Source organism: Vulpes lagopus, chromosome 2, assembly GCF_018345385.1.
Source record: "Vulpes lagopus strain Blue_001 chromosome 2, ASM1834538v1, whole genome shotgun sequence".
NCBI classification, from domain to species: Eukaryota; Metazoa; Chordata; class Mammalia; order Carnivora; family Canidae; genus Vulpes; species Vulpes lagopus.
The window spans coordinates 87,243,792-87,264,701 of record NC_054825.1 but is presented as its reverse complement, the minus strand read 5'-3'; the positions used below and the strand labels follow the sequence as shown (position 1 = coordinate 87,264,701).

Sequence of the window (20,910 nt, the reverse complement as noted above, 5' to 3'; positions counted from 1 at the left end):
GTGTGTGTGTGTGTGTGTGTGTGTGTGTTTTCCTCCCTTCTTCACTAAAGGAGAGGTTCTCAACCTGAGTGATTTTGCCCCTATTCCCCCCAAATATTTGACAATTTCTGGAGACTGTCACAACTGGGTATGCTACTGGCATCTAGTGGGTAGATGCCAGGTATACTGCTAAACATCCTACAATGCACAGGACAGCTTCTACAACAGCAAGAGGGCCTTAGAAACTATGAGTTATTGTAACAGGGACGTGGGGAGATACATGGGCTACCGGAACTCACAACCCATAATCTGCCAATCAGCAATGAGGTGTGGTTGACACTTCTCTGAATCTCTTCCCAACCCTGGAAACATCACTACAAAGGTAGAAGAGAAATAAAACAATTGTAAGTAAACATTAGACCAGAATGTGATCAGTGAAAGATTGCAAAGACAGAAAGAAATCTCAATCAGGTAATAAGGGGATCCAACCCATTTCATTAGGTGGGTTTTGCAACTTGGAATCAGGGGACCAGTAGGCCCAGGACAGTGAATGATTAGGTGTTCTCTTCCTTGATGATTACATTTCAAAGGGATGGCTCCCAGTCCTTGAGGAAACATTCTCCAGTTGCTAGAGACTGGCTGTACATTTACATAGCTATTAAAAAGATTTGCATATGTTTTAAAAAGACAAAGAATGAAATTCTAAAAGGAAAGGGAGAGGAAGGAGTCTCTTTCCTTACTTTCAAAGGAGGGAATTAACCTCTTATTTTTAATTTTCACTTGCTCTTATGTCTAAAAGACATTTCATGTCTATAAAAAGAGGATGGTAATAATAATATTTATTTCTTTGAGCTCTTGTAAGCGTTCTATTAATTAGAACATGCATAGAGTTGTTAATTAAATCGAAGGTTATTAGGCTATGTGGCTCTAATACCATGGCAGCCTGCATAAACAACCCAAACTCTAAACCTGTAAATGCCTCAGGGTTACAAAATGGAAATGCCAAGGACAAGCAACCACAATCAGCCAACTAGGCTTTAAGCTACAGTCAATCAAATAATGTCCTGTTTTGGGTTTCCTACCTTCTTTAAATAAGTCTTTCTCCTTGCTCTAGTCAGGAGCATGCTCCTAGACACTTCTAGTTTGGTGCTGCCCAGTTGAAATTAGTGTTTGCTTAAATATACTCTTAATAATTTTGAATTTATACCCAGTTCATCTTTTAACAGGGTTTAGACCAACGTTCAACCCTCAATGAATGTTTTCTGCCTTAAGGCCTTGTGATAGGCAGAATTTTAAGATGGCCTCAAGATTCCCACCCCTGGTATAATGCTTCTTGTATAATTCCCTCTCCTTCAGTGTAGGCAGAACCTCTAAACATGAGGGCACATGTGGTGAGGTTACTGATCATTTGACTTTGAGTTAACTAAAAAGGAGACTAGCCAGTGGTCCTGACTAAATCACACAGGCCCATTACAACTGGATCTGGGAGTCAGAGACCAAAAGAAAAAAAACAAATCAGAACAATTTGAAGTGACAGAGGACTATGGAGGAGGCTACATGGGAAAGAACTGCAGGTAGCCTTTAGGAGCCAAGAATAGCCCTGTTGGACAGCAAGCCAGGGAACAGAGGCCTCAGTCCTACAACCACAAGAACTGAATTCTGCAAACAATCATATCAACTTGGAAAAAGGACCCTAAGCTGCAGAAGGAAATACAACCATGGGGCACTGGATGGCTCAGTCTGTTAGGTGTCTGGCTCTTGGTTTCAGCTCAGGTCATGGTCTCAGGGTCATGAACTAGGGGTTGTGGGATCCAGCCCCCTCACCCCCCCACCCCCGTTGAGCTTCATGCTCAGCAGGGAGTCTGCTTGAGATTTTCTCTCTCTCTCCCTTTTCCTCTGCCCCTCCACCCCCTCTCAAATAAATAAATAAATAAATAAATAAATAAATAAATAAATAAATCTTAAAAGAAAGAAAGTAAAGAGAGAAAGAAGGAAGGAAGGAAGGAAGGAAGGAAGGAAGGAAGGAAGGAAGGAAGGAGAAATGCAGCCAGGCCAACCCTTTATTTCAGTTTTGTAAAACCCTGAGCAAAGGACCTAGCTCAACTGGGCCTGGACTTCTGACCTACAGAAACTATAGAGGTAATATGTAATTGTTGTTTTAAGCCACTAAATTTGTGTAATTTGTTATGAGCAATAGGAAACTAATACATGCCTCAAAGAAGAGGTAACATATCAACCTTATGTCACCAACCTAAATGTCAGAGGAAGGCCCTGACCCCGAGAGTCAAGTCTGTTACAACTAGTCTGCTTACAACAAGTCTGTAAGCAACACCTAAAGTCCATGTTGGAGGAAGAGAACCTAGGGGAAAAAAAGCACTAAACAAACCAACTGGGTGTGAGACTTTGGGCAAGCCGCTTCAGCTGGGTTTCCCTTCAATAAAGTCAGTAAGTTGAACCAGATGGTAACTAGGCGACTCTGTTTACTATTGTTCTGAATTCTCTCAGGATCCTAAACAGTGAGTGCGGTAGGAACAAGGGTGACTATGTAATAGAGACCATTTTGTGGCTTTAGCAACCTAGACTGAACATTTCAGCTCGCCTTTAACAGGTGCACTTTGGGTATCCCTGAGAGTATAGACAGGGATTCATCTTAGGCAAGCCTGCGAACATGTAGTGGGTTTGGCTCAAAAACTTCTTATTTATAGATACCTGTTTCTCTTAGAAGTTTAAATCACTTGAAATACATATAATTAATCTTTGATTCATCCTTAAAGAATAAAATGGGGCTTTACCTGAGGGTTCTGGAAGGCTATGACAGGCCCAAGAACACGCTCAGGTGCTAGCCACCTCCAAGCATAGGTGAAACTCTTACAAAGGCCTTTGGTTTCAATGGGGCTCCGAACCTCCTCAAGTGTGGGTTAGGATGAGGATAGCCTGATCTCCACTAGTCTCTCCCAGACATTCTGATTGGGAAGGTGGTGGGATGGGCCCCAGGAATTTGTATTTTTCGCAAGCACCTATAATGATTCTGAAAGCAGGTGGTCTGTGGGCTGAACTATGAACCACTCAAGGAAGTATTACAAATAGTAAATTGGAGGTTACTTGGAGCATTCAGAAAACAGAATCCAATGCCTGTAGCTGAATTAAAAAAAAATCAGTGAAGAACTTATGGAGGAATGGGAAGCCTTAAGGGAAATAATAGGGTTGTTAAAGCACTTAGAGACCTGCAACAGTGGGAAACCATCACCACCTACAGGGATTGAAGGAGCAAGGGGAGTGCCATGGCGTCACCAAATCCCATTGAGCAATGAGGGGTGATGAGGAGGGCCCCCAGCAGAGCAGAGGCTGTGGTCAAGGAGGAATGCAGCAAATGTTAGAGGCTCTGCAGGGAAGCAGGGAGGGCGCAGGGAGGTAAGAGGTAGAACCCGACTGGAAGCCAGCAGCAAGAATTTTGAGTGCATTCCTCCAAGGGTTTCAAGGGCACAGGATAGGGCAGAGCAGCAGTAATAGATGGGGGTGGCAGGAGTGGCAATGAAAAATAATCAGCATGCTCGAAGTCTCAAGAACAAGATCACAGACATGAAGAATGGCTGTGCAATTCCAGGAGTGAGTAGACCAAAATGAAGCAATCACTACCACTAAGAAAATCAGTTACAGTAGATGGCCCAGGTCAAGTGTCTGGGACTCAGGAGGGGATGTGGAGTAACAGTGTGAGCGGAGGAGAGAAGATGCTATGGCTGGGCTCTGCTGCTTACGCACCTGACAGATTAATCTGTTGCAATCAGGACTGGAAGGGGTGAGAATTACATTCAAATGTTATTTAGCAGCCTTCCAGGGACATTCAGACTGAGTAACACCAGCCTCCAGAGTACCATCCAATGTCTTCCTTTGTTAACAGCATTGCCGCAGCTCACTGCTGCCCTCTGGATAAAGCAAGTCACTGTAACTAACACTTAGAGCACTCATAAGACTGTCTTGTCATTGTGATTAATGATGGAGCGTCTATTTCCCTCACTAGATTATGACCACTATTTAACAAATTAAAAAATTGTGTGTGTGTATGAGTGTATGAAACTGGGCTATATATTTCAGCTCATAATATACCTGAGATACACTGAGAAAAAGGAATTTCTTTTTATTTATTTATTTATTTATTTAGTTAGTTAGTTAGTTAGTTAGTTAGTTAGTTATTTTACAATCCTGGGGTATTTTATTTTCTTTACATTTATCATGCCATGAATTCATAGGGAATGGGTTCCAGCAGTTTAGGCTCCTTTCCATTGGTTCTCACAGTGTGCTTCTCTGGGTGGGGCAGGCTGGTACTTCAGTTGGACCCAAGTACATTTCTCTTCGGCTTCCTTCTTTTTCTGATCATTTTCCTTCATAAACTTCAGGAAGCTACCTCAGCTCTTTGAGTGTTTAATATGCTCAATGCGTACATTAATTCTCTTGGCAAGAATCTTGTCCTTAACTTGTTTGTTTACAACAATGCCAACAACATGCTGAGTAACATTGTAGACTCTTCCACTTTTGTCATGGTAACATTTGTGGGGCATTCCTTTTTGAACAGTGCCCATTCCCTTGATGTCCACAATATCACTTTTCTTATAGATTCACATGTATGTGGCCAGAAACAACTCCATGTTTTCTAAAAGACCTAGAGAACATATAGCGGGTACCTCTCCTCTTTCCCTTTGTGTTGGTCATCTTGGTGAATTAACGGTCAGAACTCGAGTCTGTGGGACACACGGCACCAGAAGCCATGCGCAGGCCCTACCTTGAGTTTCTTTATCTTTTAAATAAATTGGCTCTCCTTCCAAGTCCCCACCTATTGGTAAGTGGGACAAAAGCTAACTGTTCAATCTGATTTAAAGCCCCAGTAATTTAAAGAGTCCCTTAGGCTATCTGAAATCACTTCTGGGTAGAGCTGCCCAGTGGCTCAGTTAGCCTGGCTTTCCCCACTGCATTACAACCTAGTTGAAATGATGGAGTCTAGGTGTAAGCTGCGAAGAGAGCATGACTTACTGGGTCCCCATTGTGTTGGTGGGGTATGAACAGGCCCCTGGCCTCATGAAGGTCATGAGTTGCACTGGCAGGAATCTGTGTATGTCCAGTATGTAGCCACCACCCAGGTAGCCTCTTGCCCGTAAGGGCTGAAATCTACAGCTGGAAAACTCCGGTTCTAGCAAAGTCTTTTAAAGAACATTTCCTACTCACTGATTCTGCTTCTCTTCAACTCTGAAGGACTACAAGACCCTAGCTAGGTTTCTGCTGTCCTTGAGCTTCTTGTCCTGGTTCTCTACTTGTAACCTTTGCTGGAGAATCACTTTCCTTTGTCACAGCAGGTCCTCTGGCTCTCAACTCATCATCATGTAAGGAAAGAGAAACAAGGGAGATTCCAGATGGCTGGCTAGAACTTTCCTGTCTGCTCATGTTTTTCTACCCTCTTAAGTACCTAGATGACCATGGCATGTTGGCATAGTGTAAACTTCTCTCTAAGATCCAAATGACCATGTTGGGCAGCTCCTTCCTTTGAATAATTCCTTCAATTTATCTAAAATGTATACAGTCAATCCTTACTATTTGCTGCTTTTATATTTGTGGATTTGTCTAATTACTAAAATTTGTCTTAATCCCCAAATCAGCACACTTATGCTTTTATGGCTGTTTGCAGAGGAATGAAAAATTTGACTTCCCTATTTTGAACATACCCAGCTGAGGTCAAAAAAGGTGACACTCTACCTTCTTATTTCAACACTCACACTGTAAACAAATATTCTTTTTTTAAAAAAAAAGATTTTATTTATTTATTTATTTATTTATTTATGAGACAGAGAGAGCAGGGGCAGAGGAGGAGGGAGAGAGAATCTCAAGTAGACTCCCCACTGAGCATAAATTTGGATGCAGGGCTCTATCTCACAACACTAAGACCATGACCTGAGTCAAAATCAAGAGTGGACACTCAACCAACTTAGTCACCCAGGCGCCCCTAAACAAGTATTCCTTACATGATTTATTTAGTGCCCAATATTTAGTGCCCAATATTTCATAGTTCATGCTTCGTGCTGGTGATTTTGATTTTTAAATGGCCTCTGAGGGTAATGCTGCAGTGCTATGTAATTATACTAAGAGGCAGGAGGTTGCAAAGTGCCTTATAAAGAAAAGACATATGAGATGGGCTGAATGTTTGTGTCTTTCAACATAAATTATATGTTGAAACCCTCACTCCAGTATAACTGTATTTGAGGATGGAACATCTAAGAAAATAAGGTCAAATGAGGTTTTCTGGGTAGGCCTGACTAATGTTATAAGAAGGGATGAGAACTGTCTCTAATTGCATCTGGGAGAAAGGTTAGGTGAGGGCAAAGTGGCCATCTAAAAGCCAGGAAGAGGGCAGGCCGGGTGGCTCAACAGTTTAGCACTGCCTTCAGCCCAGGGCGTGATTCTAGAGTCCTGGGATCGAGTCCCACATCAGGCTCCCTGCATGGAGCCTGCTTCTCCCTCTGCCTGTGTCTCTGCCTCTCTCTCTCTCTCTCTCTGTCTCTCTCATGAATAAATAAATAAAATCTTAAAAAAAAATAGAAAAATAAAAGCCAGGAAGAAAGCTCTCACCAGAAATCTTACCATAACCTTGGACTTAGACTTTACAGACCCTAGAATTGTGGGAAATTAAATTTCTGTTGTTTTAGCTACTCAGTCTGTGGTATTTTTTTATAGCAGCCTGAACAGAGACAGTATGTGTTAGGTTAGCTTACTTCAGGCATGTTTTATGGAACTATTGTCTGTGAGTTCAATGTTAAGGAGTCAACGGTAACTATTAAAGTTTTTATAGATACACACGTAAAACAGGGTTATATATCAGTTGTTTAATGAATTAGAAACCTTTGCTTTGTGAAAGATGCTGTCAAGAGAATGAGAAGATAAGTCACAAAGTGGGAGAAATTTTGCAAAAGACACATGTGATAAAGGACCATTATCTAAAATAAACAAAAAAGTTTTAAAACTCAACAATAAGAAAATGAACAACCTGATTTAAAAATGGACAAAAGATCTAGACACCTCAGCAAAGAAGTTATATAGACACAAATCAGCATATGAAAAGATACTCCACATCATATGTCATTAAGGAAATACAAACTAAAACAACAATGAGGTACTAACACATGCCTATTAGAATGGCCCAAATATAGAACAGTGACACCACCAAATGCTGGTGAGGATGTGGAGCAATCGAAGCTGCCATTCACTGCTGGGGGAAATGCCAAATGGTGCAGTCACTGTGGAAGATAGCTTGGCAGTTTCTTATAAAGCTAAACATATTCTTACCATGTGATCTAAGGGTTACACTCCTTAGTATTTATTCAAATGAGTTGAAAACTTACAGCACACAAAAATCTGCACAATGGATGTTTATAGCAGCTTTATTCATAATTACCAAAACTTGGAAGCAACCTAGATGTCCTTCAGTAGGTGAAGAGATAAATAAACTGTGTAATAGTCAGCTCCAGCTGCTAATAACAAAATACCACGGACCTGGATGGTTTACACAATTAGAATTGGTATTTTTCACAGATCCAAAGAGTGGAAGTCCAAGCTCAAACTGCTGAAAAATTTGCTTATTGGTGAGAGATTTCTTCCTGGCATGCAGATGGCCATCTTCTCGTTTGGTCTTCACATGGCCCTTCTTCTGTGTGAACATGTCTCTCTTTCTTATAAGGGCATCAGTCCTATCAATTACGGCTCCACCTTTATGACCTCATGAACTTGTTTAGCCTTAATTACCTTTGTAAAGGCCTTGTCTCCAAATACAGTCACACTGGGTGTTAGAGGTTTAGCATATGAATATGGGACATAATTTAGTCCATCACACTGAGGTATACCCAGACAATGGAATATTATTCAGCATTAAAAAGAAATGTGCTATCAAGCCATGAAAAAATATGGTGGATGGGGAACTGAAATGTATATTACCAAGTGAAAGAAGCCAATCTGAAAAGGCTACCGACTGTATGATTCCAACTCTGTGACTTTCTGGAAAAGGCAAAACTACGAAGACAGTGAAAGATTATTGGTTGCCAGGGAATGAGGGAGGGGAGGGATGATACATGGAGCACAGGAGATTTTTAAACAATGAAACTATTCTGTTTGATATTATAATGGTGGATATGTGTCATTGCTAGTCAAAACCCATAGAATATAGGATACCAGGGGTGAACTCTAATATAAGCTCTGGGCTTTGGATGATTCTGATGTGTCAATATAGGTTCCTCAACTGTAACAAGTATACTAGTCCAGGAGACTATGAGTATGTAGGGGCAGGAGGAATATGGGAGCATTCTATACTTTCTGCTCAATTTTGCTATGCACCTAAAACTGCTCTAAAAAACAAAACAAGCAAAAAACTATTTTAAAGGAAAAAGGATGTGATCAGAGGCTCACAGAAACTTAACCATGAATGTCCCCAAGGAACAGTGATCGAGTATTTGCTAATTCAGTTTGTGGTATTTTATAGAACAGAACTAAAATGAGTAAGGAGAACTGACTACACACAGTCCCACTCAAGGCCAGAAGACAGGAGGGGCGAATGGGACACTCATCTGGCTATCGGACTCCCACACCTTCCTTCCTCCTTTTCTTCTTCCCACTTCTCTGGGGTCAGAAACAGACCCCCTTCCCCACCACACAAACTGGCCGTCACTAACCAACTTCCTGTTTTTGAATTACCTTATATAAAATTCTGGGATCTAGTTGACCAGGCAAGCTCATTGCTAGGTGACAGGGTAAAGACATTGTGACTATCTCTTCTCAAAATGGTAGGCAAGTTTGTAAAGCTAATGTTACACTGCAGACTCCTATTATGGAATGCTGGAAGGTGATTATTATCTTAGCTCTCTTTGCATTCTTTCCCTACAAATCTCCCTAATCTCCTGCCCTTCCCCACCTCGGGATATTCCATGCTGATGAGGAAAAAAACTGACCTACTGGCAGGGCAAAAAGAGCAAAGTTCATTAATCATTTGTGACAAGCCATCCCTCTTTTCTCTGAAAGTATCATAGCACAGAGTTCTGTACCTTGAATATGATAGGTGTTCAGTAAGAGACAGCACCTGAGTCAGAAGCTGTCAAGTAAGAACTACCATGTGGTTGCCACACCTTCCAATGGCAGGTGTTGATTAATATCTTTTCCCCTTCCTTCTTCCTCCTTTGATTGTCACATCTTAGTGATCCCATAACCAATATCCCCTTAAGGATAAAAAAAAAAAAAAAAAAAAAAACCCAGTGCACAGTCATCCTGATAACACTTTTCTGTCTTATTCTTGGGCATTGCCTCCTTCCATGAGCTAACCAGTTCTCAAGGAACCAGGGGTTTTAAGGTTTTCATCAAATGTCTTCATATACTTCCTTTCATAATAGAAGTGGCACTTTGGTAAGTACCGCTAACGACTTGAAACAGGACTGCCCTCTATGAGTTAAATTAAGAAATCAGCACACCAGACCAACATAGCCATAGAAAGTAACTCTATTGAATGCCTATTGATAAACTTAAGGGAAAGTAGTCACATTAAATAAAAAAATGTCAATCAGAAGAGGCATTAATGAGCATGGACACAGAGAAAAAGACTCACAAAGGCATGTATCCCAGAAGAAGGTACTCTATCAGTGGCTATGTATAGGGTCTGACTGGCAAGTCTATTTATCTCTGATATGGAGGTGGATAAAACAGGCCACAGAACCCAGAACAATTGTGCTCCCATTACCTTGGTTCTTGCCCATGCTCACCCATTTGGTGGTAATATAGCTTGGTCAAAGTAGAGAGGGGGCTACTCAGGCCAACATGAACATAAAATTCTAAATTAGCCTTCTAGCTTTGCAGGTCATATCCTTCAGGCTTTGTTTAAATGAGTCAGCAGCTCAAGTCTAGCCAACCCTGGGACACTTACAAGATCATTTCTACACTGACAAGATTATGAACCAGATTTGCAGAAGTGGTGAATTCTCCAAGGTAAATGCTGATTTGCAGGGTCTGTCTGGGGGCAGACAGTCTCTACATCACTCTCCTAAGCTTCTCTACCCTACTAAAGCCTGTTGGGACTAAACAACAATTCTTGGGTAATGCACAAGAATGATATTTCCTTTGCTCGATGATTATGTTGCCTTTCCCTGCTGGCTGGAAATACCCTGGGGGCCTTGGTATCCCACAATGCTGGACACTTCTGCTTCTGGTGAGACAAAGCTCTTAAGAGTAGTGTTTGTAAAACATTGAGTAAATTCATTAAAAATTTACCAATACTTTTACAACTTCAGGCAAAACTTTTCTGGGAAGTTTGGGTTTAAGAGGAACTTCTACCCCATTTCCACCCCTCCCACCCAGTTTCCCTGTCTAGATCACACTAGGGGTTGCAGGCACACTGGTAATACGGGGTTTCTTTTCTAAGTTTTGTTTTTATTGCCTTGTACCAAACAGAGGTGGCATTAGTCAAAGGAGTGGGTTGAAGGTGTTTTACTTTGCGAGTTGGCTGAAGCTACCATTTCTACCATCATATTATGATCTTGTTTGTCTGTCATGGCTGTTTTCTAGCAACTTCTCTTCATTTCTGGACAGGTACTGGGGCCCTGCCTGGGTTTTTTCCCTCTGACACCATGAGAGCACTTATAGAGAAAGGAGCTTGACTGTTTTCATTCCTGAAGAACAGTGCAATAATGGCACAATAACAGCAAAAGTTAACCACATGTATATTAAATAGGATTTGGTCTGGAATGTATGATCCGGCCCTATAACAAGCTATCAATCCTATAGGTTCTTCATTTATTATACGACTCCAGTCAGCCTTATTCTTAATAACATAACTCTAACTTGATGGGATGAGCACTGGGTGTTATTCTATATGTTGGCAAATTGAACACCAATAAAAAATAAATTAAAAAAAATAAAAAATAACATGGCTCTAATTGTGACATTTCACCATCTCCCCCAGAGATTTTAGCTGCTCTCTTTCATTTTTTATACTAGAAGTCAGGACTCTATTACTTGGATTTTCTTCTATTATCTAGATGATAAGCCAGTCCCATGAAAATTGTGAAAATCATTGGGAAAAGTTCTATGGTATATACCTATCAACTGGCTGTCAGCTCTTATACCTTTATAAACAAAAAGTAGCATTTTCAACAACATTATATGACAATCCCTAGGTAGGAAATTTGACATGGTCAGAAACCATTTTAGTAATGAATGTACGATGTACTCAAACGCATATTTATATGGGTCAATGTTAGTGTCTGACTAATCAAGAAGTTTTGCCTTATCCATCTCTTTGTTACCTAAGTGAGAAGTTGGCACATGGAGCAATTTCTTTTAGTTCTGGGCTGGTTCTTTGTTCTTTTTGTTCTTGCTGCTAGTTTCCCTATTTCAAATTTTAAGGGGATCTGAAAGATCTACTAGTTATCAGTGCTTCCAAAGATGGGGATTAGAGTGAGGTCTCCACCCATTCCTAATTCCCATCAGTTACCCCAGCACTAAATCAGATCTCATGAGAAGGATAATGTTTGAGGCCTCTTGTTTGAAAGTAGTGGTGATATTGATGCATATCTTATGTTTAAGAACATTTTTTACATCCCTGAGGAGAAAGTGGCTGACAATAACCCTATTATGTTAAATTCATAGTTGCTGTCACCTGCAATGCCATTAATATTTAATCTGATAATTTTCCAAGGCAAGGAAACTCTTCTGTAAGGTACCTAATGTACTATGCAGAGAGGGGAAACTTTTCCTGCTTTATGAAGTGAACATATTTACTTAGTCTTATTTCACTTAGTTATAAAAATTAAATTATTTCTCCAGTCTTCATGGAGTGGGTACATATTTAATTAGCTTATAAAATAATACTAATTTTATCATTTGAAATCTAAGGCTTCATATCAGATGCCTCCTCATGATTAATTTTATGATTGATTTATTTAAAAAATAAGACTTTATTTTAGGGACACCTAGGTGACTCAGTCAGTTAAGTGTCTGCCTTTAGCTCAGTCATGATCCCGGGGCCCTGAGATGGAGCCCCACATCGGGCTCTCAGTTCAGCAGGGAGTCAGTCGCTTCTCCCTCTCCCTGTGCCCCTCACTGCTGCTTGTCCTCTCTATCTCTCAAATAAATATAATCTTTTAAAAAGTATTTTAGGCAAGATAAGGAATTTTTAGAAGATGTAAATATTTTCAGAATATGCAAGGTTTTCATCCAATATATGGTTCTGACAAATGAAACAACTTAAATGTTTTCTGAGCTGAAGACTTACCCAGAAATATAAGTAAGCAAAACTGTACAAGGTACTTTGACAGTAGATTTCAAAATTTATTTCTGACTTTTGGTTCAGTTCAGAACTTGATTAATATCTTCTGGCCAGCATTTCAAGGAGCAAACTAAATTCTGTTGCAATGAAAGAAAATGAACTTGAGTTACAGACTAAACTTTATATTTTGAGTTTTTAGATGGAATGTGTAGATCTAAGAATGAACAGTTCACTTTTATGCCTCTCTATGTCCTGTCTGAAGAAGAACATGTGGAAGAGAATTGGAAATGATTAAAACAGACTCAGTTTTGACTGGTAAGTCAGAGGTCTCAGAAGTCAAGTTCAGATACCCAGTTGAAAGCCACACACTGGCTTTAGGCATAGACAGAAGCCTCTCAGTCCAGATCTCTGTACAGTTCATCTGGTTGTGTGATGGGCACATTGCCCACCCTTGATTCAGCCTCAGTCAGGGAGACTAGTGTTTCTCATATGATACAATGCTACCCCAAATCTGAAACTTGGAAAAAAAATCAGTTTATGTCAGCTTATTTGGTTTGGGGAACCAATAGTGAATATTTAGTATTAGGCATGATATGATATTTGAATGATAAAATTGTATGGATCAAAGGAGTATATATAGTCTTCCTTCATCTAGTACTTAATTGCTACGTAAGTGTCAGTTTAAGAAGACAAGATGTTCTGTGATTGCTGCCAAGCTCAGTGGTTTGCAACATCCAGCAAGAAGTAGTCCATGTGAATCCAACCTTGGAATATCTCATAGAACCACTTAAAAGAAGTGACTTGTGAAAAAGGTGTTTAAGGAGCACAAGTAGGTAGTTTCTGGATTTTACAAATAGTTCTACATGGAAGAATGAACAGAAGCAAAACAGAAAGGACTGGTTTCCACTGCCTGCACATGCCTACAGCAGCAGAGAATACAAACTGACTCTAGTCAGAGAAGCCCAGCACTGACCACTGCCTTTGGCAGGGACACTACTGGGCAGATTCTCCTTGGCATTGGTTTGCTGAGCAAGAGGCTTGGGCTCAGGAGAGGTGACTAGTGAAATGCAGTAAAGTCTGTTATCCTTTGTCATGGGGGCAATACGCAGAGAAAACAGCACCATTTTTCAAAGTAGGAAACTGGGCACCATCTGGGACAGTTTTTGAGGTCCTGCTGCTCTTCATTCTGGCTTCTGGGTGCTGGTGGCAACTCTATGTCTTCTCAGGCCACAGCTGTGGAGGAACGGCCAGATGCATAACTGGTTCAGACTGGGTCTGAATTCCCCCAGGAAGTATAGCCCTGAGTGTGTGTGTGTGTGTGTGTGTGTGTGTGTGTGCATTAGGGGAGGGGTGGGGAGAAGGAGATTGTCACTTATCAATATGGCTGAAAGACCTAGTTTCTGGGGAAAACAAAAACAAAAACAAAAACAAACCAGGAATAAGGTGGCTTATTGTTTTGGAACTTAAAGAAATTCTCACTTTGTAGTAAAGCATTAGGCTGTAAATTATGTGTGGGTGGAAAATGTGCTTTCTGCAGCCCTTTATTGATAGAGGCATTTAAGGCAGAGGAGAACACAGAAGGTTGGATTTTTCTTATTGCTGACTGAATGTCTGTGCTGTAAATATGTATATAATGCTGGAAAATAAGCATTAGAAGAGTAAGTGAAAGTGAAGGAGAGGATGCTTCCTTTGGGGCAGAATGGCGGGAGGCAGGAAAATGAACCATCCACCTTCTACCACTATCACTACACCATTACCACACACACACACACACACACACACACACACACACAAAATATCAACACAGATATGCATCATAGCCAAAGTGTTCACCTCCCCTATACCACCATCAATACTCTTGTTTCACAAGAATCCAAAGTACATGAACATGTCCTTCAGAGTTACTGTTTACTATTCCTCATGATCATTCACTTTATTTGCCATAAAATTCACACACGTTAAATTTGACGAGTTTTGACAAATATAGACTCCCAAGTAACCACCATATGAAGATATAGATCATTTATATCACACTAAGAGATTTTCTACTCTCTTTTGTAGTCAATCTCTCGACTTCACTTGAAATACTAGGCAACCATAGATCTACTTTCTGTTCATATAAATCAGATTTGCCTACTCTAGATTTTCATATTAATGGAATTATAGCATGGTGCTTTCAAAATGTTAAGATCCATATTGCTATATAAATGAGTAGTTCATTCCTTTTTATTGCAAAGTAATACTCCATTGAATGGGTATACCACTATTTATTTATGCATTCACCTTTACCACTATTTATTTATGCATTCACCTTTTTTAAAAAATAAATTTATTTTTTATTGGTGTTCAATTTACCAACATACAGAATAACACCCAGTGCTCATCCCGTCAAGTGCCCCCCTCAGTGCCCGTCACCCATGCACCCCCACCCCCCACCCTCCTCCCCTTCCACCACCCCTAGTTCGTTTCCCAGAGTTAGGAGTCTTTATGTTCTGTCTCCCTTTCTGATATTTCCCACACATTTCTTCTCTCTTCCCTTATATTCCCTTTCACTATTATTTATATTCCCCAAATGATGCATTCACCTTTTTAAAAAAAGATTATTTATTTATTTATTCATGAGAGACATACGCAGAGAGAAAGAGAAGCAGAGACACAGGCAGAGGGAGATGCGGGCTCCATGCAGGAAGCCCAATGAGGGATCTGGCCCCAGGACTCCAGGATCATGCTCTGAGCCAAAAGCAGATGCCCAACCGCTGAGCCACCCAGGCGTCCCTATGCGTTCAACTTTTGATGAACATTTGTGTTGCTTTAAGTTTGGGGATATTGTGAATGAAGCTTATATGAATATTAATGTGCCAGTGTTGTGTGGACATACATTTTCATTTCTTTTAGATAAATACATAATAAAGATATTCCTGGGTTATTTGATTTCATTGATTTTCTATGGTGTTTAAGCATTTTCTATTGAATAAATTTCTACTCTTTAATATTTCCTTCCTTCTAATTACTCTGGGTTCAATTCAGTCTTTCTAGCTCATTAGGTAAAAATTTAGAGAATTGAACTTGAGAATTTTCTTATTTTCTACACTCCCAGCTTTATTGAGATATTATTGATCTATAACATTGAAAGTTTAAGGTGAACAATGTGATGCATCTATTGCACGATTTTCTTATTTTCTAATGTAAGTATAAAACTGCAACTTTCCCTTTGGGGACCACTTTGACTTTACCCCACAAATTTTAATATACCAGCTGTCTTTACAGTAGTGAAGGACTATAACAATGGCCATACAAACTTAAATCCTGCAAAGTGATCTTAATAATCCATGGGAAAACTACAATTGTTCTGTGATCCTTAAGATTTTTTGTTATAACATTAAATGTATAGGAAAATGAAAAAAATGGTGAAATTAATATTTATTTAGTACACTGTAATTTAAAACATTAGAAGCATTAAAGTGTTTATGATGAAACACTTTGAGCATTAAAATGTTTTCCTCCCTTACAAAAACCTTACGAAATGGATACAGAGTTTCAATTTGGGAAATGACAAAGTTCTGGAGATGGTTGATGGTGAAGGTTGCACAACAATATGAATGTACCTAATGCCACTGAACTGTGCACTTCAAAATGTTAAATGATAAATTTTATATTATGTATACAATTACCACAATTGAAAAAAAAAAACAAATCTAAAGATTTGAACAGTGCTTACTGCCTCCTCATTGTATAATTTATGATGAGGAGTGATCACTGTTTCTATGCCTCTGTCAATTGTCATACTCAGAACTTCCTAAGTTTGAATCAGCTTTCAACATTTTATCTTTTACACATATGAAATAAATATTCAAGAATCCTTCAATGTTTTTTGCCAGTGTCACTTTCTCTGGGACATCTTTATCCTTTTCATTATAAGCACTTTCCTTATTTATGTCACTTTCACTGCATTTCTCTGAGTATAAATCTAGAATCTCTCAAAAAGTAGAAATATTAAGATTCCCACATTGGCTATTTCTTCTTTATTTTCATTTGCATTTGATTCAAATTGTGCTTCCAACATGATCACGATTTGCTTGTTAGATGTACTTTCATCTCTGTTGGCCAGTTCCTTCTTTGGGTCACCCATTTTTGTAAAATGTCATGTGGTTTATCAGTGGGAGACAAGCAGGAAACAGCTTTACTATATGTATGTGAACTAAATAATAGAGGAACAGTAGCAAATCACCAAAGAATTTTGGAAGAAATGATGTGATTGGCTACTAATCATGATGATATTTGTTATTTGCATAGTGATTCATGGACTGATAAGTTAACAATGAAGTCTGTAGAATTGCTTACAGTAATATATTGTGATAACTGAAATGTGGTAATTTGAAAATTGAATAATGTTGATGGGAGACTCAAAGCTGTGCATATTAGAACCTGTGCAAAGCAAGGATTGTCTGTATTGTGTTCTTTGTGATTTCTTTTTGACCCATGAGTTATTTAAAAGTGTGTTTAATTTCCAAATATTTGGAGTTCCCAGACATCATTTTATAGTGATTTTTATTTTAATTCCATTTTGAGCAGAAGTCAGAGTCTGTATAAAAGGGCTTATCCTTCTAAATGTTTTGAGATTTGTTTTATTGCCTAGCATATGGTCTATAGTAGCTAATATTCTCTGTGCACTTGAAAAAAAAGTGAATTCTGCTGTTACTGAGTGTAATATTTTATGAGGTCAAGTTGGATTTTGGCATTGTTAAGGTTTCTAGAATTTTGTGTTCTTTTGACTTTTTCTATCATGTACTGAGAGAAAAGTATTGAAATCTTCAATTAGAATTGTAGATTTGAATATTTCTCTTCTTGGTCCATCAGTTTTTTTTTTCATGTATTTTAAAGATCTATTATTAAGAGCTTGATGATTGGCCTTTTTGTTGTTATAAATGACCTTCTTCATCCCTGATAATATTTCTTTTCCTGAAGTCTATTTGTCTGATGTTTTTAAATTTTATTTTGCATATCTAATGACTTTTAATATTATTTTTTTAATATTCATTTATTTGTTACTTATGATAGACATAGAGAGAGAGAGAGAGAGAGAGGCAGAGACACAGGAGGAGGGAGAAGCAGGCTCCATGCCAGGAGCCTGACGCAGGACTCGATCCCGGGACTCCAGGATCACGCCCTGGGCCAAAGGCAGGTGCTAAACCACTGAGCCACCCAGGGATCCCCTATTTGTCTGATGTTAATATCATTATTCTAAATTTATCGTGATTAGCACTGACTTCGTATTATTTTTTTCATCCTCTTACTTTTAATCTATCCTTGTCTTTATATTTAAGGATATTTTCTGTAGTAGCTTGTAGTGGGTCTTGCTTTTCATCTAGTCTGGCAATCTCTGCCTTTTAATTGGAGTGTATAAAATGTAAAATCCAAATGCAAAATAGAGACTCTTTATATTTGGTATAATTATTGAAACCCTTATTGCATTTATATTTTCCTTTAAATATGTGAACATATTTGAATAGTTGTTTTAAAATCCTTTTTTTAAAGATTTTATTTACGAGAGAGAGAGAGAGAGAGACAGACAGACAGACAGACAGACAGGCAGAGGGAGCCTTATGCAGGGAGCCCGATGCAAGACTCAATTCCGGGACCCCAGGATCACGCCCGGGGTGGAAGGCAGGTGCTAAACCTCTGATCCACCCAGGGATCCCCATGTTTTAAAATTTTTCTATGCTAGTTTCATTATCTATGCTGGCTCTATTTTTGTTGACTGATTTTCTTCTTGGATATAGGTTTTGTTGCTTTATTTTGCATATCTAATGACTTTTCATTGAATGCCACATGTTATGAATGTTGTGCTGCTGAGTGTTTAGACTTTGTTGTCTTCCTTTTAAAAATGTTGAATATTATTTAGCTGACAAGTAAGTTACTTGTCATCAACTTGATTTTGGAGACTTGTCTTTGAGCTTTGTTAGGAAGGATCTAAAATAGTCTTTATCCTAGAGCTAATTCAGCCTTCCTCCTAAGACATGACCCCTCTGTGGTCTCTACTGAATGTATTTGGTACTCAATGAGGCCTCTTCACTGTAGCTGGTAGGAACTCAACTTTCTCCCAGATCTGTATTAGCTCAGAAAATTGTTCAGCTTATAGTAATTGAGGCAGCTGTTCTAATGGCAATCCAACCCACCAGGCACAGGATAGTATTCAGACAAGTGGTGTTAATATTCAGGTCTAAGGGCATTCTTGAAGCTTTTGTTTAACTTCTTCCTCTCTGGAACTCTGCCCTTTAAATGACAGATACCTCAGTCTTCCCAATCTCCTATATCTATGTCCTCTATTCAGGGAGACCACCCTGAAATTCTCCCTTCCTATAGTTTGGAAATGCAAAAATCTGGAATGATCAGAGGGTTACCTTGTTTGTTTCCATGCTCTCAATGATATCTAATATTTACAGGATTAAGTTCCAGTTCCTTGATGTAGTAGCATCTGTTCTATATAAATAAATGTTTTTGTGATTTGTCCCACATAACTGACCACATGGACCAGCATATACTCAGACAGTCTAAAGAATGTTGTTTGTGAGACTCCTACTGTGTGAACAACCTTGGGAACCTAATTGTTTAAAATATATCATCTGGCCTCCAGGTCAAGGCTGGCCCTTGTGTTCTGGACTCCCAGAGCTACAAATCTTGTCTCATGTCCCCTTCTGCTCCAAGCTGGGCTGGGACCCTGAAATGAAATCCAAAAGAGGAGGCAGACACACATAGCCCAGGCTCCTTATAAATATAGAAACATGATAACATAGAAATGCAGCTTGTTCCAATCTGCACATAGGTGAACAGATGTTCAATTTCAAACCCTATTATTTGCCTTATAAATATGGCCCTGATGGGGATGGCCAGTTGGAAGACTCACCGAAGGAGAGGATATACTCTGTCCAGGCCTCTTAAGTTCCCACAGGGCTTCCCCAACTGATGAGGTTGGATGTTGTAAATACCCGATTTAATGTAACTTTGCCTTGTTCTCATTTATTGCCTACTATCACCTTCATCATGGGTAGATTCCTTTTCTTTTCTGTTTCTATTAGGTTTTATAATAATGATAATAAGATTTTCTTTCCTTTTTGAAACTGAAACACAGCTGTTGTAAATCTTTTGTACAGAACAGCATCTTAAGTAGATTTATTTTTCCTTCTTAGTATTTCAGACTTTTTCCTCAGTAGCCTTTATATTATGAAGACCTAGCCCCAGGGAATAAGAGAACATAAACAATTGGAATAAAAAAACTTTGCTCAGCATTGAGCTTAGATGCTAAACTTGATTAGAAGACAATTATCTTAGAAATCAGGTTTTTAAGAGACAGTTTTCTGAGAAATCCCACAATTTGCTTTCTACTTGTCAAGAAAATAAACTTAGAGAGTTAACTACAAAGTAGATCACAGATCTGGGAAAAATGTGGGATAAGAGGAAGATCCCTCCTCACAGTAGAAGAAAAGCCCTAATGGGGTTGAGTAGGGGAACAATGGGGAGAAGGCCAGAAAAGAGGAGAACCCTTTTGCTTCTGCATCAGGGTCAGAATCTGGGGTGGAAGAGGGGGTAGGGAAATGCAAAGAGTTGTGAGAGAACATGAGAATCTTCTAGAACCCCATTTTCCTAGGCATAGCTAAAGGGACTGCAGACCTTCCAGGGAAGCAGGTAGTGGGACTGGTTCTAACCTGCATGACTGAGGGAAGGGCTGAGAAAAGTGGACCTCCTAACAGCCTCATGGAGCTCTGCACATTTGGGTAAGGTCAGAGCACAGTACCTACCTTCCAAGGCAGAAGAATGTGAAGTCACTGACAGGCTAAGCTGTTAGAGTCTGATAATACTTAGGAGATCAGGCCCCAATACCTTCATAGGTCCCGGCACCCTGTGACCAGGCAGGTCACACTGCACAGCAGCAGAAGCTACCAGTTGAGAGGTCTACATCTGGAGAGGATGCAGGTCAGTCAGCAGTGAGTGGGGGACCAGAGAGCCACCTTCCCTAATATAGGACAACACATGATCTTTGTCACCCTCGCCCCCAAATTTGGAAAAGAGCAAATGAAGAGGGACGTGAAAGAGTCTCAAAGTAAGAGGATTACGTTTGAGCTGCACAATGACTGAGATAAAATACGTGAATTTTGTTGAAGAAAATCTTGTGTGGAACTGAGTATTGTAGGAAGGAAAAGACTTCTCCCTCTCTTAGGTTTGTATCTCATCCTGCAAATTAAACTGACAAAAGATACTACCAGAAGAAAAGTGAGCAAATTCTACTTGATGCTATGCTAACATTTTTATGTGGCAAAGGAAACTTCACCGAAGAAAAACAAAGACTCAAAGAAATCATCAGGCTCAAGAGGTTACATACCATTTTAACAAAGAGCAATAAAGTGTGGGGAGTGACAATGCAAAGGACAAAGGTTTGGGCCTCTAGAGGTCACAAATTGTGGGAAAGTGACTAGGAAGTGTCTGAGGGAAACTAATGGAAAATAAAGTAAAATATTTTAGTAAGGTTTATTTGTGCAGCCTCATCTTGGCACTGACTCCCTAGCTGCAGTCACAAGAATGTTCTCCTCTTCCTGGTAGAGCATGGGTAACTTTTTTGTGGGAAATTTATACTTGGTTTTTAGCCAGACAGGGAA

The 20,910-nt window shown here is 39.5% G+C and overlaps 1 pseudogene; it reads right to left on the bottom strand.

The window, feature by feature from the left end:
- Positions 1-4,207: 4,207 nt before the first annotated feature.
- On the bottom strand, positions 4,208-4,689 carry LOC121481850 (annotated as a pseudogene).
- Positions 4,690-20,910: the final 16,221 nt, after the last annotated feature.